At 48.6% G+C, this 14,737-nt stretch overlaps 1 protein-coding gene across 1 annotated transcript in view; it reads left to right on the top strand.

The window, feature by feature from the left end:
- Positions 1-10,628: 10,628 nt before the first annotated feature.
- LOC106809770 (voltage-dependent calcium channel type A subunit alpha-1-like) overlaps positions 10,629-14,737 on the top strand; it is a 59,675-nt gene continuing 55,566 nt past the window's right edge. The window contains exon 1 of the mRNA XM_014812970.1: positions 10,629-10,683. The gene's annotated coding sequence lies outside the window, so the exon portion shown is untranslated. The remainder of the gene's footprint in view (positions 10,684-14,737) is intronic.

Consider the following 14,737-nt stretch of genomic DNA (forward strand, 5'->3'; position numbering starts at 1 on the left):
AGGGTAGCGGTAGAGGTCAGGAGCCGGGAGCTGGGAGAGTTGATGTAGTATGATGTAATGATAGCGGGCTGGTGTCTGGATTGTGGCGGGTGTGGGTTGTGGCAAGGGCTAGAGTGTGGGGATTGATTTTGGCGCGCCTAGAGTGTGGCGGGGGGGGGGTTTGTTGGAACTATGGAGTGTGCGGCTGTGGTTGGAAATAAGGGTGTGATGCTGCCTGTATAGAAGCTATGGAGTGCCGGGCCTGTAGTAAGGACTGGACGTAGGCGCCAGTGAAGCATTTTTGTCCTGTTTAGCCACTCGTACGGCGGAACACCCCTGACGAGCAGAGCACAGCGCACATACGACTGACACGTGAATACCATTTCTGTTCTACAGACGTACGGCGAAATACGTGTTTCTCTCCTGTTCATGGGCGAGATGATTGCTGAAGTAGTACGGGCTAAGGCGTGCGCATCTACTTCCTAGTCAGTCTATTCAACACTTTTTTGATTGGTGTGTGGAGTAAGCCCGTCCGGCCAATAGCGGGCGCTGTGTCGCTACACAACCAATTTGAGGGCCGGACTGACGAAGGGGTATTATTTGCGTGCCTTGTGTGCGCGGCGCGTGTGTTTTGGTGTCTGCTCGCGCGCGCGCGCCCGCGTGCGTGCGTGCTGGTGCGTGCGTGCGTGGCGTGCGTGCTGTGGGTGTGGTGATGTGTGATGAGTGAGTGAGTGAGTGAGTGAGTGCAGTGAGCTGTGGTGAGGGAGTGATGAGAGAGTGAGTGAGTGAGTGAGTGAGGAGTGGGAGGGGAGGAGAGAGGGTGAGTGAGTGAGTGAGTGAGTCTGAGTGAGTGACGTGAGTGAGTGAAAGTGAGTGAGTGACCTAGTGAGTGAGCAGGTGGTGGAGTGACTAGTGGATTACTCAGAGGGGGTGGAACGGAGGGGTATTTTCGGGACGCGGAGTTGGCCCATTTTAATTTACCTGGGAACTGCGGGAAATGTACAGTGATAAATGTTCTGTGATTCGGGAATAAGAAGTCCATATCGGGGACGTGGGAAGACACCTCGGTAAAATTGTCTGCGGATGCTATGGGGAAAATTGTGTCGAGTGTGCGATCGTGAGTGAGTGAGATTTCAATTTCTGCGGCTAATGTTGTATTTTTTTTTTTGTTTGTAGTGTTTTTTTTATTAATTGATCTCGCAGATTAAATAATACTATGTAAATATTAGTATTTATGTAGTGTTTGAAGAAACCATAAACTACTGTGACATTGTCCTTGAAATATGTTGTACTCGTATTAATTTTCTGGCGAACTGCGTGGATTTTGGATTTATTATGTGTTTTACTGTAAATGGGGATGTGTTATGGATGGCGTGTATGTCGTGTGTGTTGTGTTTGCTGGTGGAAAGTGGGAATGTTACCCTCGCGCTGGTTCCCCCCTCTCTACCTCAGTGCTACCAGTTTGCACTGTTCGATACATGTATTCACTATAGGACCAGTTTTAATATTATCTACGAACGTTTGTAGCAACTCAGCTGCAGATATCAACAGTGCTCTTTCTCTACATCCGTGTGTGTGTGAATGGCTGGGGAATTGGCTGGTGTCGCTTTCGCGTGGAGGAAAATTTACCAGCTTGTTTACGCTAGCAGTGGACTGGTTTCACCTGATGCGCCGCAAATGCAAGCATTCAAGCAATTCAGGCAAGGATCTACTGCTAGATTGTAGAACGGCACCCCTTTGTTACCTCCTAAGATAGTGTCGCGTTTTTTACGTTCTAGCGAGACTCTAAAGACAGAATAAGCCCCGATAGAACTTAGAGAAAGTCATATGACACGCATGCGCATATGCAAGATCATGGCGCGTACGGGGTTGCTCAATACGGCTAGTCTCAAAGAATAGCTGCAGGTTATTTTTGATTTCATGTAGTAACAATGGTTATGCGTATGCGTATGTTTATTAGAGGTTTTTGGATACCAGGCAAACTAAACTGCATTTAAATGTTTCTGTCGATGTTTGCACTGTGTTGTTGTTTTCGTCCGGTCGTCGTCGTGGCGGTGTGGTGGTGGTGGTTGTACTTGACGGACCTCAAACAAGCGACATGAGAACCACGATACACAAGATGTCTAAATTTGTCAGGAACATCAACCGTTCGCAGAAAGCCGTCCAGAAAACGCTATGGCACACGAAATCCCAAGTCGCTTCATGCGGCAGATAGTGAAAACAGACTTATTCCACTTCGACGAGACTAAGCGTAGTACCTCTGATTGGTGTGGGTGGGTAGAATTCATATCGGTAGCATGCGAAATACCGCAGCTCATACACCTTTCGCTCAAGAGCTGAGCTGGGACGTTTGGTAGTACACAGCAGATAGTGTTGTTGTTTTGGCGCTGTCGCTGACTAAAGTAGTTATATCTGCAGTGCGAACATGGGAGTTTCGAAGTCGGGTGGTGGTTGTCCATGCGCTCGCGTGGAAGTGCAATGGGGATGGCCGCAGTGGCTTCGAAGAGCATGGATTCTGATTTCGCGAATGGATGAGTGGTGCTTTGATTTACGTACGTCATCGGTGCCGAGATACCAAAGGTGCTCAAACGTTTATCGCAGAGAGCGAGATTACGCACTGGTAAAGTTCATTACTCGGAATCCAAACAGAGAGAATCGAGGAAGAGATCCGCAGCCCTAGCTATGCTGTGTTTCTTCGTACGACACCCATTTTTTATAAAGCCCAGTACTGTGCCCTCTGAGTCCAGGCGGAATTACTCGAGATAGGTTCCGGAGGTTAAGCCTACGTGCCGAATCGTGTGCCTAGCCTAGATACCTGCCGACCAGCGAGTGTCATCGGCAGACCGCTGCAGTCACGTTTGCTGCCTACTTGTGAGTGCGAACTCTGCAACAAGCGACAAAAGAGTTGCTGTAGTGCATGCTGTCGTACACGACCGTTACGGCCACCTGGTGGACCTGCACCGTCATGCGTGCTGCTCGTTGGGACAAGCCTAGCTTGTAGTTTGCAGGCATCAGGTGAGCTACTACGCTCCTCGGTTCGGCATCCGCCATCATTGTTCGAAAGTGTAGCGAGCGAGTGGGTGGTGCTGCCTGCCGCTCGGCCTGGCTGTTGCTGCTACGGGTTTACTTAGTTGGATGAACTCGCGTCGGCTGCTGCACACTTGGGAAGACACTAGGTGGAATGGTGGTACGTACATTCTGTAATAGTAGGGACTACCCTTACTGTGCGCATTGCACATGTTGTTTTTGTTAGACGAGCCTTTGTGGTGTGCTGGTCCCGTGTGCGTCGGGGATCTGATACCGCGCCCTCTTGTTGGCCGCGGTTCGTTATGGCGTTGGCTCTAGCAGAACACTACACACACACACACACACACACACACACACACACACACACACACACACATACTCTCTCTCTCTCTCTCTCTCCCTCTCTCTGTGTCTCTCTCTGTCTGTCTCTGTCTGTCTCTCTATGTCTCTCTTTACTCGGCAATCAACAACGTAGGGTGTGGGTTGACGACACGCGTCATGTGCATGCTGCAGGTACTGGACGTCGCTACGCAACCTCGTCATCTCGCTGCTCAGCTCGATGCGCTCCATCGTCTCTCTACTCTTCCTGCTCTTTCTCTTTATCGTCATCTTCGCTTTGCTGGGAATGCAGCTCTTCGGCGGCGGGTGAGTACAGCAATAGCAGCGGTGTTAGCAGTATAATACATGTAATGTTCGTGTGCCCACTGGGCCAGTGAAGAGATTCCCAGTTTTCACTGGCGGGTGTCGCCGCGTGCAGGCTCTGGCCTCTTGACACCGTTTCCACACTCTATCTCTTTTTGCTGAGTGCGAGAAGCAGTGTGTACCATTTTGCAAGTCGTTGGTATGACACCGTTATTTGGTGTTAGCAGTGACCGGGTTGTAACGATCGTGATGCTTCTGCTTGTATAAACCGCGACCAAAGAAAGTTTAACCGCATCTATATATAGCCGCTCCCTTTGCGCTTTGCTTGTCAGGTTTAGTGTTAGTCGTTACAAGTTCATCGGGTTTTGTTTCGCGCGTTTATTGTTGATTGTGTAAATCACAGCCTATCGGTACTATTTATTGTTGTGAGATGCGTCTGTGGAAGATGTGTCATGTACCAAATTTTGTTTAGTTACGTTTTACCGTAATTAAATAACGTTTTGAAATAGTTATAGTGCAGTATATGATATACACATATAATGATTGTGATAATGGTAGTGGTAGCGGAGGTGGTAATAGTAACAGTACTTTTGTGATTTCGCCACAGTAATGACGATTGCACTATGAATATTCTTCAAAATTAGAATTTTCTAACGAAGATATACATTGGAAGTCATTTCGCGTTGTGCCATTATCTGTAATTCTTAATGTCTACTAATGAGGGTGATTGTAAGTGTATTTGTACATTAACAAATTACATGTATTTTACATAACAACATGAAACGGGCGGTTGAAGATTCTTATGAATAGACCAGACCATATACCCACCTTAAATGGTTTGAATGCTCTTGATGGTATGTGATGTTTATTAGATTCTGTTTAGATTCATTCGTGATGTTGGGCGTTGCAGGTTTAACTTCGATGACGGCAGACCGGCAAGTAACTTCGACACGTTTCCAATCGCTTTGCTCACCGTGTTCCAGGTGTGTGCTTGCGCGCGCGCGCGCGCGTGTGTGTGTGTGTGCGTGTGTGTGCGTGCGTGCCTGCCTGCCTGCGTGCCTGCGTGCGCGTGTGTGTGTACGCGTACGTACGCGCGTGTTCATTGGCGTGTGTGCGGGTGTGTGTGCGCGCGTGTGTATGTATGTACACGTATATATATATATATATCAATATATATCTTGCATATCTATGCAAGTAGGCTATACCTACGTTTACAATCACGGCTACATCCGCGCGTTGGTAATTACGCTGATTGCTGTTGTCTAATTGTTGCTCAAATCTCTGCTACGCGTCATTATTCCTTCATGAACGTGCGATTAGTCGCGTACCGTCTTTGCCCCCCACCCCCGGCCAGTGACAAAGAATGCATGCACCTAAGTGCTATTAACTGTTCCATGTCTCTCTCTTTCTCTTCACACTCTTCACACATGCATGCGCGGTGCTGATCGATCGTTTGTTCTCGCACACACGCGCACAGATATTGACAGGCGAGGATTGGAACCAGGTGATGTACTACGGCATACAATCTCAGGGTGGCATCGACCAGGGCGGCATGTACGCCAGCCTCTACTTCATCGTTCTTGTGCTATTCGGCAACTGTATCCTTTCTGTGCGTGTGCGTGTGTGTGTGTGTGTGTGTGTGTGTGTGTGTGTGTGTGTGTGTGTGTGTGTGTGTGTGTGTCTGTGTGTCCACAGCGCGGCCGCGATGCGCTGGCCGGTCGATATATGCTGGCTACTCGGCTGACCACTAGACGCGCGCAGACGAACGAATTTGCGCAGTTTTTCTGTCAAGCGGCAGGTGGCGCTGTTGTCGATGCGAGTTGAAGCTGACATCGGTGGTGGTGAAGGCGATTGGTGGTGCTGCCATCTTTTGGCGCAAAAACGTTAACGCAGGCGTTAAAAGTCGTTCGAGAGGCAATAATAGAGATGGTACGCCGAGAACGAACGTGGAAACACGCACTCGCGTTCATTCGTATCGCGATAGTCGACAGCTGGAGATGATAGAAAATAACGTGAGCATTTAATCATAAAAGGGGTTGCGTGTCTTCAAGAGCAGAGAGCGCGCCAATCTCTGTTAGAGTGCCATGCGTTTTGTTGTGTTTTTTTTTCCTGAGCGATGGCGCCACCAGACACACTGTTGAACGTGTTCCTCGCCATCGCCGTAGACAACCTCGCCAACGCGCAGGAGCTGACCGCCGCCGAGGAGGAGGCCGCGGAGGAGGAGGAAAAGGTTGCAGCCGAAGCGGCCGCAGCCGCTTTGCTGGTTACTATACACATCATCACCTTTTCTCGCTCTCGCACACTCTCCGTCGGTCTGGGACACGCTCTCTCGTACTAGGGTGCTGCTGTTAGGCACAGCGCCCTCTATAGCATCTTGTCGAAATTAATCTACCCCCACACCGAGTTCCGTGGCCGGATAGGGTCACGAAGTTTCGGTGGGGCCTATTACTTGGTTTGCGATGACCACTCTCGTGGGCCCAGACAATGGCAGGGGCGTATATCTCTGTGTGTCTACGCAAATGGAGTTGTTTGGTGAAAGGTGCTCATTTAAGCGTGTGCTTTCGTGACTTTCCTTAGCGATACGTTATGAATGTCGTGTGCGTGCGTGTGTGAAACAATTCCCCGCTGTTAGCAGCGTTCCCCGCTTGCCAGTCTGCTTCTCAGCCATCTTCAGAAACCAACCCCGAACCGAACCCAACGCTTTGCTAAGGTGGGGATAGGATATCTGTATGATATTTCCACCGAGCGACACCGTACGCGAAACGCAAACATTTCTAGCGATTCACCATCTCTGCTCCATTACTAATTACATTGTTATGTTACTGTAACGGCTACTAGATGGCTCTATCCACGCCTAGCCTCGGCCCGCAAATTATCTCCCATCGCTCCATGTCCACCTGCTGAGTCTAACAGTACTACAAGTGAATGGACGGGAAATTAGTATGTACGTATTATAAGTGAGTCGACTATAACACTAGTCTGACGATGGGCTGAAAGTTATTAGACTGAAATTTTACATAGACCGAAAACGCGGTCCGAAAATCTATAAGTGTGGTGGACTGAAACTAGACGGATGGGTGACTGAAACTTCAGGAGACTGAAATTTTAACCAGACTAAAATCTGGCCTGAGTGTGCTACGAGTTAGTGGTCCGTCCGTACCCTGAAGGTTGTACCAAACTTCATTATATACTGAGGTCTTAACTATATTATACTGAATTACTACGTATACGTGATTAGCATGAGACCAGGGCTCTCGTACTTCGATCATATTTGTCGTCCTAGAATACCTGCTCCAAAAAAAAAGCGCCACGATAAGTGCCGTCTGTCGGGACTTGTGAGCGACCACTTTGGGAATTTCCGTAGGCCCCTACATCGGTTACTCTCCTATAAAGTTCACCACATAGCCACATTTATCTCACAGTCACTACGATGTGTAGTCGGTCTTAGGTATAGGGCGTGTAAAGGTTAGGGTTAGGGTTAGGATTCGACTTTACCCTTCGTTGTATTATTCAGATCTATATATCGTTTTATTTGAGTTTAGGACCTGGGACCAAGCTAAGGTGGTGTCATATCTATGGATGTTTAGTCGGAGTCACGTGAGTGAAGACATTAGCTCATGAGATATGGCTTCATTAACAACGTCAGTCACGGAGATCGGAGCAGTAGTTAGCAGGGTAGTAGTTATCTCAGTAGATCAACAGTTAGCAGGATAGAGCAGCAGTTAGCAGGGTAGAGCAGCAGTGAACAGGGTAGAGCAGCAGCAACTCTAGTGGATCATACGCATTCTCCAATCACCGCCACCCTCGTTCCCTTCCGCGTGATGCTCTCTCTCGCTCTCTGCTGCGTCTGTACACTAATGATGTCACCTGCTGTTTCTTTTCTCTGAATGTTTGCGATCACTGACTGCCCCTCACTGTTGCACGAGTATGTATATATATATATATTCATAGATATATAAACTTTGTCGTTGTGTACGCAGTAAAACCTCTCGCTCGTGATGTGCCCACACTCTCGCCATGTTATACACGCTGCCGTGATTAAACTCATTTACGCATTGTCAATAGAGAGGTTTTAATGCATTATAATATCGGGGTAAATAATAGGCATTATTTACTCCTAATGGTACGTGCATCGACTCTAAAGGTCATTTTTAATCGGATGCATCGCGTCTGTAGGTAGCTTATACGGATAGGCGTATGAAATTTTTAGGTCGTTGTATGCTGAGTAGGCAAACGTAGCTGTGCTAGTCATGTGGCGTGTAGATCAATAGCGAACAGTACTATAGTCGTGTTTCGCCTGCTGCTATGTAGTGTGTGTACACTAGACCGTTGTTGCGCGTCGGCTTGTTCTTTCTCCTCGCCTCGGCAGAAATGTGTAACGCCTGGTGTCGCTAATCAACGCTGTCTAGGTTTGAAATCAATCGCTGTGCAAAAATCGAGAGTAATTTAATACGCGGTTGATGATCGATCTTGGTGCTTATTACTCTGATGGTTATGGGATTAAGCCCTATAGAGGGCGTGGCGGCGGCGTCGATCGCTAGACCGCTCGTCGGCCGAACGCGAGAGTGCGACGACGCACCCAAAGTGAAATAATAACGCGTCCTCTTCTTCTTCTTCTTCCTCCTCCTCCTCCTCCTCCTCCGCCGCATTCCACGCGTTCGCCCCTTCTCCTTACTCTCCAACCCCCACGTGAGAACCCTTCTGCACCTCCCCTCTGCGCGTGTAAATGTATAATATATATATATATATATATAATATACACATATATATATATGTGTGTGTATATACATATATATATATATATCCTATAATATAATTTAGAGGCATCATATGCTATTCACAGACGACAGACGCGCCGCTTCCGCCGAGTAAAAAATGCGGGCGTGAGAGCGACCACCGGAGAGGAGCTTGATGAGTTTAGCATTGATCAGGATCCGACGCGAATAGCGCATGCGCGATAACCCCCTCCCTACCTTCCCACCACTTCCACCCACTCTCACCCCGGTGCGCGTGGCTCGACCCGCGATGCCATTCAACGCGGTAGCAGATAACTCTTACGCGCCGTATGTTGCTGAGGTCGTTCGCGGCAGTCGCGGCGGCAACGGCGGCGGCGAACCGCCTGCCTCCGCGGCCGCACGTAACCGTGGCAAACGGCGCGCGGCGAATCAAATTACGGCATAGGCTCGTAGATGCGTAGCTGGCTTTTGTTGGGTGAATGATTGTCGTCGCCGAAGTCGGCTTTTATAGAAGTTAACTAATCTAGCATGCAGTCCGTCGTTTTCGTAGTAATTAGCATGACGCGAAGTGTGGAGGCGCGCCAAACTAGTAAGAAAGTATATGTGCGGCGCGTGTGTATGACGTGCGTTCGTTCGTATATGCATACATGCGGGCGCCGTAGGTTCGCGTGCGTCGTCCCGTAATATGCTGCATGCGTACATGCGTTCATGCGTGCGTACGTTCGTGCATCCGTGCGTGCTTGCGTACGTACGTTCGTGGCATCGTCGTGCGTGCTTGCGTACGTACGTTCGTGCATCCGTGCGTGCGTGCGTCGTACGTTCGTGCATCCGTGCGTGCTTGCGTGTACGTCGTGCATCCGTGCGTGCTTGCGTACGTACGTTCGATGCATCCGTGGCATGCGTGCCTTGCGTACGTACGTTCGTGCATCCGTGCGTGCTGTGGCGTACGTACGTTCGTGCATCCGTGCGTCTGTGTACGTACGTTCTGCATCCGTTGCGTGCGTGCGTACGTACGTTCGTGCATCCGTGACGTGCTTGCGTACGTCACGTTCGTGGCATCCGTGCGTGCTTGCGTACGTACCTTCAGTGCATCCGTGCCGTGCGTGCGTACGATACGTTTCGTGCATCCGTGCGTGCTTGCGTGCGAACGTTCGTGCATCCGTGCGTGCTTGCGTACGTACGTTTCGTGCATCCGTGCGTGCTTGTGTACGTACGTTCGTGCATCCGCTGCGTGCGTGCGTGCGTGCGCGTGCGTGCGTGCGTGCGGTGCGTGCGTGCGTGTGATGACAAGACGGTAGCTGACGGCGCTGCTTCTGCCTATTGCAGCGAAAGGAGGAGATCAATGAGCGTATAACGCGCGTGAGTTCGGCCTTGCGGACCACCGCAGGTCAACATCTGCCCTCTCCTCACCGCAGAACAACGAGGATAGGAAGGGCACGCGAGGAAGCCACCAACTTCAGCTTGTAAGACGAACGAGAGTCGACTTAAATATCTTCATAGCGTGATTGACAGTCGTAGTCTAGACAGCGGTCAACACAAGACTCTAGACACACGTATCGCGAACGGACGTTCTAAAAGACAATGCGTTATCACGAAAGTACAGCCAAAGTCGATATTTTGGCGCGCACGCTGTCTACACATTGACCTTGCAACAAATATATGCTACTAGAGTGGAGCGTGTAGTTATCTCGATCTAGGTCGATTCGCAGTTCGATGGCGCCTAACTTTTGTGAACTCATTCTTGTCTCTCACTCTCTCGCGGACAGGAGGAGGGGTCTGAGAGTGCTAACTCGGCAGCAGTGCGTGCGGCCCATAAGATTTGAAATGATGCGTAAAACATGCGAGGGAAATTGCGAGGAAGTGAAATTATTATTGCGTGCAATCGATTGATAGCGAGTTAAGTACATTCTGCAATAATAGACACTCACGCGTACGCTGCATTACGAAACACCTGATAGCACCAAACAACGCACACGCGCGCTTCGCAATAACACAGAAAGTAGCTTTCTTTAATAACATAATTTATTATAATAATATTAAAAATAATAATATAATACTTACACTAAATCAGTATATAATTATAATTATGCATGAGAAATAGCATGCATGATATCGTGGTAAATTTTGGCATTTCCTCCATTAAAATAACATGAGCATCTCTCCTTGTTTCAGTGATAAGAAGGACACACGCGTGGAAGGACAACAGAGACAGCCGTTGCCATCTCGATGGAGGAGGAGAAAAAAGAAGCTGAATACGGATAGCGAGCCACATCATGGGATGTAGATCTCTCCGACTCTGGTACGATTCTGCTTCGGCTGTAAGCGTCGGCTGTGTGTTTGTTCTTTTGGATCCATATGTGCAGCCATAGAACCTTCGCAAACTATACTTTGCCTTCGCCATGCAACACGTCGCCACCTATACTGTGGTAACTATTCGCTGTTATGCGGTAAGGTGGTTAGCCTCACGCCAGCGAGATAAACCACCTCTACACAGCTGTCGCTAGACAGTCGGAGAGGAGGGGCGAGGAGGTGGTGCCTTCTTGCTAAAGTGCACAACAATAGCACCGCGGCGTGAGAGTGTCAGTGCTGTGTTTCTCTAAGAGTCGTAAAGAGGGGAGGCTGCAACATCGACAATATCGCGAGGGTGTTTCTGTGTTTCTCTGTGCTGTGTGTGTGTGTGTGTGTGTGTCGTGTGTGTGTGTGTGTGTGTGTGTGTGTTTCGCGTGTGTTGGTATGTGGGCGCGTGTGGTGTGTGTGTGTGTGTGTGTGTGGTGTGTGTGTGTGTGTGTGTGTGTGTGTGTGTGGTGTGTGTGTGCTGTGTGGTGTTGCGTGTGTTGGTATGTGGGGCGGTTGTGTTTGTGATGTGTTTGTGTGTGTGTGTGTGTGTGTGTGTGTGTGTTGTATTTCTGCGTGCGTGCGTGCGCGTGTGTATGTGTACTCAATCGTTGTGAGCCATTACTCGTTTTATACATAATAATAAGCTCGTCGTGGCGACGCGATGATAGCGACAGTTTAGAACGTCGCGTCCGTATAGAGGCGCCGATACACTTCGCCACGTGTCGTTTAAGCACATTTTGCGTTGCATAACGCTGCACTTCTTTAGGCGTCATTCGCATCTGCTTGGAGGAGATTTACGAGGCGCCCTTAGAGGTGAGCGGTGGCAAGTGTGGCGGGCGATGTCGCGCCGTGTCCAATCCTGCGCGCGGTATTGTTAACGGCGCGTTTGACGGATGTCCAGGTACTAGCGGCCGCGACGCGTGCATACGGTGTGAGGACGCTTCCTTGGTGCAGGATGCTTCGTGGTGGAGGATTCTTTGGTGGTGGGGGGGGGCGCTGCATGCTGGGGGTGGGCTAGCATGACGCATACGCGCTCGCTGCAATGGCGTGTGACTCACATCCGGAATTCCGTCAAAATCGCTCCGATGGCGTTTCGTTGATTTTACGCATCATGTTCTTTGTCTTATACTTGTTACGATTGATGCGTCCAATGCTGATGTAGTGGTGTTTGTGTCACAGTGGCCAGCTCCAACACTATCATCATCATCATCGTTACTCATTAGAGGCTTAACCTTCATGAGTCCGGGGAATCCGACCACCCGCCAGTGGTCGCGAATTCACCGTTGAATCTCAAACGTTCTCAGCATCATTGGAGTTGTCCTTTGTCGCATTCCCATACTCGCTTCATTCTCAGCCATCTATCAGGCTGTCGGCCTTCCTTGACCATGGTAAAATTATCCATTCGTACACCAGTGACCAAGCCATTCGATGTAAATCCGCTCTTGATAGACTTTTAGTGATTTGGCTCCCGTTAGTCGGTAGATATCTGCATTGGGTAGATGAATACATAGTCCGTCCCCTGCCGCCCTCTTGTCATCAGATATGGTGTTGGACACATTTTTTGTGTCGAGAGAGGAAAACAGGACGCCAATAACTTGAACTCCGTATGTTAACGATGTTATGTCATCGAGCTTGACCAGAGTTGTAGCTGTTGTGTCATCGTGTTACCATTAAAGACCATCGTCTCTGTCTTTTCGCGACTTACTGATACTGAACACTATACAGGATAGCTCAAATGAAATGCAGCTCATTTAACTCTCACAAAGATATAGAATTAATTGATCTTACCATTAATCCATCCCTCAATCATCCATCCATCCTTCATCCATGTGTACCTACCTTCTCGAGCATTACTCTCTCTCTCTCTCTCGGTAACTGTAACCCAAATTTTTTGAGGCCATATGACCGCTTTCATTGTACACTTTATCCTCCAGTCTCTCTCTGTCTCTCACTCACTCTTTCTCTCTCGCACTCTATTTCTCGGTCCTTCTCGCTCTTTCTTTCTCTCTCTCCTCTCTCTGTCCCTACTATATATACTAGCGGGATACCGCGCGTTACCCGGGAAATGCAGTGCGTTACTCAGTTCGGTGACGCGCTTGGTGAAGGAAAATACCCACGAAAATCTAACTATCTATCTATCCATGCATCACTATCCATACCCCCCCCCATCATCCATGCCATTGCCATGCCATGCTCATGCCATCCTATCTCATTGCACGCATCTATCCCATCCCTCCCATATCCCATATCCATCCCATGACCATCCATGACATCCCATGCATGCCATGCCATGCCATGCCATGCCATGCCATGCTATCCCATCCCATCCCATCCCATCGCGACCGCACGCGATCCCATCCCATCCATCACATTCCATGCCATCGCATGCCATCCCATCTCATCCCAAACAGTAAAAAACAATAAGAAATAAAAAAATAAAAGACAATTAAAAATAAAAAATAAAAATAAAAAGTAAGAAAATTAAAAATAATACATACTAAAGAGTAGGTAAAGGGGGAAAAAGGGAAAATAAGTTTCCCAGCTGCGGACTCGAACCCGGAATCTTGGTGTAGGAGACGGATTGTTCTAGCGATTATGGCACTGCCGCCGTTAAGGGCATACACCATGGATTCACACGTACGTGATGTTTTAATCTGTACGCCACCGCATCTTTTGATGAATAGAATTTTATCAATTTTTACCTTTTTAACTTTTTTTAATTTTCAAAAAAAACCTCCCAGACGTTGCTAATTCTGAAAATATCTTTAGTTTTCCTCTTGGCTGCGGAGTTTCTCTAGTTATGCGAGTACGGACTAATTCGGCTGAACAACTTATATATATATATATATTATATATATAAAGTTGCTCAGCCGAATTAGTCCGTACTAAGGATATATATATATATATTATATATTATATATATACTATATAACTCCCTTCTTTGAATCATTTGTTTTATGCATTGCTATTGGCTGTTTAACGGTGAAGGTAATTAAGGATCAGTAGATGTCGTAGCTATGGCATGGTTTGGTGGCGGTGGCGCGCTAACAACGCGGTTGCACCTTCGTGTCGAGTCGGTAATTTTGAAATAATCACACATATCGATCAACAGCGTAGACAAAACAATAACGTTATAATAAACAAGTGCCTAATAAACGCGCTCAAATATTATGGAACAATTGTTCGCTGCTGCTACTAAAGTAAACACACGTGTCTTGTAACAGACGATGCAGCGAGCATGGGAAGCAAGGACAAGTCCGCAGACGAATCCCATCCAGCGTTCGGTCCGAAACCAATGCTACCGTACACATCATTGTTCATTCTGTCTCCTACCAACCCGTAAGTATATACTGTTATCATCATATCAACGTGCGGCACCTATACACGGCGCGCCCACACATGCACGCACGTCTCCACGCGATTCCCAACGTTGACTGTTGGTTTAACGTTATAGAGAGCGAACGTGTTAACTTGACCTTTGTCACGATGTAAGCTGTTGCGGTAGCGCGGTAGATAACAATGGTCAGGGTTGCGGTATTTACTGGTAAGTAACGGCGGTACAGGGTAAGGAAGCTAGTAAGACCTAGCCATTGTCAACATTCCCTGTAACTAAGCCTGACCGTTGCCTATGGTTACAGGATGGGCGGAGGATAGCGATGCCTATCCGTCGGTCAACTTTAGCCGGTTACTAAGCTTGACCGTTGCTATGGTTAACAGGGTGCGGAGGCTGTGCCACTTCGTCGTCAACCTTCGCTACTTCGACATCTTCATCATGCTGGTGATTCTAGCGAGCAGCGTCGCGCTGGCGCCGAGGATCCCGTCAAGGAGGACTCGCAGCGCACCGTTCTCAACGCTGCTCGATTACGTCTTCACCGGCGTCTTCACCATAGAGATGCTGCTAAAGGTCGGAAATGCTGCGGCGGCATACGTTACATGTTTGTGTGTGGGGGTTATATATATGTGTTGTTGTGTGTGTGTGCGTGTGCCGTTGTGCGTGGTGCGTGCTGCGTTGCGTG

The sequence above is a fragment of the Priapulus caudatus genome, unplaced genomic scaffold, assembly GCF_000485595.1.
Source record: "Priapulus caudatus unplaced genomic scaffold, Priapulus_caudatus-5.0.1 Scaffold383, whole genome shotgun sequence".
NCBI classification, from domain to species: Eukaryota; Metazoa; Priapulida; class Priapulimorpha; order Priapulimorphida; family Priapulidae; genus Priapulus; species Priapulus caudatus.